The sequence below is a fragment of the Strongylocentrotus purpuratus genome, unplaced genomic scaffold, assembly GCF_000002235.5.
Source record: "Strongylocentrotus purpuratus isolate Spur 01 unplaced genomic scaffold, Spur_5.0 spur5_scaffold_21, whole genome shotgun sequence".
Lineage (NCBI taxonomy): Eukaryota > Metazoa > Echinodermata > Echinoidea > Camarodonta > Strongylocentrotidae > Strongylocentrotus > Strongylocentrotus purpuratus.
Genome location: NW_022145607.1, coordinates 159,794 through 163,060, shown reverse-complemented (window position 1 = coordinate 163,060; position 3,267 = coordinate 159,794).

Below are 3,267 nucleotides of genomic sequence, written 5' to 3'. Positions count from 1 at the left end.
GCGAAGTATAATGTAGCCTGTTTTCCAGTCTGATATATACCACAAATATATCGGGGAAATTGTATTTTCATGCTTAATTAATTTCGTGCTATATGTGAAAAGAATAAAATATTTTACAAAATAAAAATTTGATAGAACATATTGTAAAATTATATACACATTTTCTTCTAGGTTATTAAAGAAGGTTCAAATCGAATAAATTTTCTTAACTATTTTGTACAGTCTGGAAAGTAAACTATTAGAGTGAATCTCGGCGTTGTGGTGTGCGCCTAGTAAAGGGTTGGAAGCATAGAGATATATATTAAGTATATATCTCTATGGTTGGAAGTTACAAACTGATTCAGCCGAGGGCGCAGGTTCGAAGCTGAGTCACGTCTTTCGGATGGTGACGTTTAAAGGCCGCTTCCCAGACGTAAATAATCATATCTGATTGATACACGTCTGTAAAAACCCAATACACACACACATTTGAAAAGGAAAAAATCCTAACAGCCAAAATGTAAAAGCCATTGCAGACTTGACACTGGAAGAAGGAGCAATATAATTCACCCTCTACCCAGTCAGACACTAGCTCCTAACTATGAATTATGACAATCCTGATATGACCCAGTAAGCAAGAGACAGAAGTAAAATGACCATGATGCAAGACCCGGAAGCTGGGATAGCTGGGGGTGCTCGGTCATGTCAAATTACTGTAAACATGTGCATGTGTGACCACAAGTTTTTCCAGACATCCCCAAAACAAGGACTTCTTCTGAAGCAAAAAAATACACCGTCCTATATAAATGAGGATTTTTTTTTTTTTTTTTTTTTTTTTTAAAATTATTATTATTATTATTATTTATTTTTATTTATTTATTTATTTTTTTTATTTATTTATTTTTTTTTTTTTTTGGGGGGGGGGGGGGGTTTCAAAAATTCACATCATAAACGGGTGTTTAAAAAAGTGTAGGCCTACTCCTAAACAAGTATTGTAAAATAATCAAATTGCGCTTCTGATATAAAATTTACAATGTCAATATAGAGAAGCAATAACATCAACCTGTACACCAAGTTCCTAATGGGCATCAAAGAGATACTACAACATGCAGCCATCATAATTATATGTCATTGAAAAAAGGAATTAAGGTAGTAAGCACATTATTTTTTTTTGGTCCTCCAAAATTTTAAAATTTGCACCACCCCCCCCCCCCCTTGAGCGCCGGGGGGGGGGGGGGGCCCAACTTGCTCGACCATTGGTATCATTCGTTTTCGAATTTTTGGGGGAGGGGCAGCCTTTCTAAACCCACACCCGTCTCAGGCGCGGATCCAGGATTTTCCAATAGGGGGGCCCGGATATTTGAAAATCGCGCAGACCGTTATTTCAACTCGACTTACCAATAGTGACAAGGTTATATTAAAAGCACCGTACCGGTACATACAAGCGGGTATATATATATATTTTTTTTTCTCTTGTCCGATATCAACATTCCCCAAGTTGAAGTTATGTGCGAGCAATTTTTTTTACATTTTCATCGGGGGGGGGGGGGCTGAATCCACTTGCTAAAATATGAATTTTCTGGGTTCACAATTTCGCGAGCGAGCGAGCGAGCGAAAAATTGAGCATAAATTATGTATGATGTGAAAGTGTTATTTTATCTCCAAAATACGCGAGATAAGACATAACAAAAAAAAAAAATTCATATTCGGTCAAGTTGTAATTTTTAAATTTGCGGGGAAAGAGAGGCTGTACCCCGCATTAACTGCAAGAAATAAAATTTGAATGCCTGTGGAGTAAATAAAGAAACAGCTCTGGCTGCAACCATGATTACATGAGAGCTTCCATTTTTTTGGAAATCCAGAACAATTAAACTCTTGTGGTGTTATATGTGTTTCATGACTTTCAAAATATATTTAACACTTTCTTTATATCTTTACATATTTATATTCATGAATTACTTCATCACTCTTGTTCGCTTATAAAATGCCAACGTGCTCGTCGTGCTGAGTTATTTGCTATAACTATGATTGCAATGAAAACTTCCATTTATTTGGAAATCCAGAACAATTAACTTGTGGTGCTCTATATGTGTTTCATGACTGTCATAATATATTAAACACTTTCTTTATATCTTTACATGTTTGTATTACTTTATCACTCTCGTTCGCTTACAAATAACAACGTGCTCATTTTGCTCCGTATTCATATGAATACAATATAAATATTTTTAACAAATCCGCATCACCACCACTGTTACATGCAGGCCCCGCAGAACGTTTTTCAAAGTTGGTGGGGGAGGGGCTAAAGTATTTACGATCAGGTAGAGCGTAGCGAGAGAAGCGAGTGAAGCGTAAATTGGCTTAGGGTCCAGGGGGAAAAGCCCCAGCGGGGGGTCAAGGGGCAGACCCCTCGAAAGCTCAGGAGTTCAGTTTAGGAATTTAATTACGGTCAGATGAGCATATTTTGATACCTTATGTATACCTTATCACTAATTAGCCCGGGGTCCAGGGGACTGAGCCCCATGAAGCTCTGGGTTTTAGGCATTTAATAATGGTCAGATGATTTAATTGCGGTCAGATGGGCATATTTTGATACCTCATTAATTTTGTGGCACTGGAAGGTCACAATTTTTCTTTCTTCCTTTCTTTCTGTTTTAATATCTTACACATACTTTTTTCTAATGTGGGGTGGCTTGAGCCCCCAAGCCCCGCCGTCCCTCGGGCCCTGACATGTGTCCATGCCTTGAGCCATAATGTATGGCCGTACAGAGGATTTTTTCATGTTTGGGACCAGGGTAAAATGCAATGAATTATTGATAATTTATTGCATTTTCTTATTTTGTTTTTATTTGTGGGAACTGCCCCCTACCCTAGCCCCCGCTGCGTACAGTCATGGTTCAGTGGCAAAGCAATGGCCTCGTAACTGAGGCCCCAGGATCAAAACCGTGTCGACGGTGCCATAATAATTAGTGCCCTTTTGTGGGGCATTAATCCTCATTACTGTCATTTATGACTTAAGGGCGTAGGCCCCCTAGTTGATAAGCATATTAGCATACACATGCTTTAGCAGTCACACAAAACAAACACTGGCAAATCCTTATTCCATAATATCTGAGAATGTGTACTATTATCTAGATCTATTAGGAATAAATCATTGTCAAAATAATTCCATAAATTGGGGTAAAAAATAAATATTCCAACGTTATGAGCGACAGTTTATATTCTCATGGTAATAACATTTTTTTAAATTTTTTTTATCATAATCATACCTTGTCACATCAATACTAT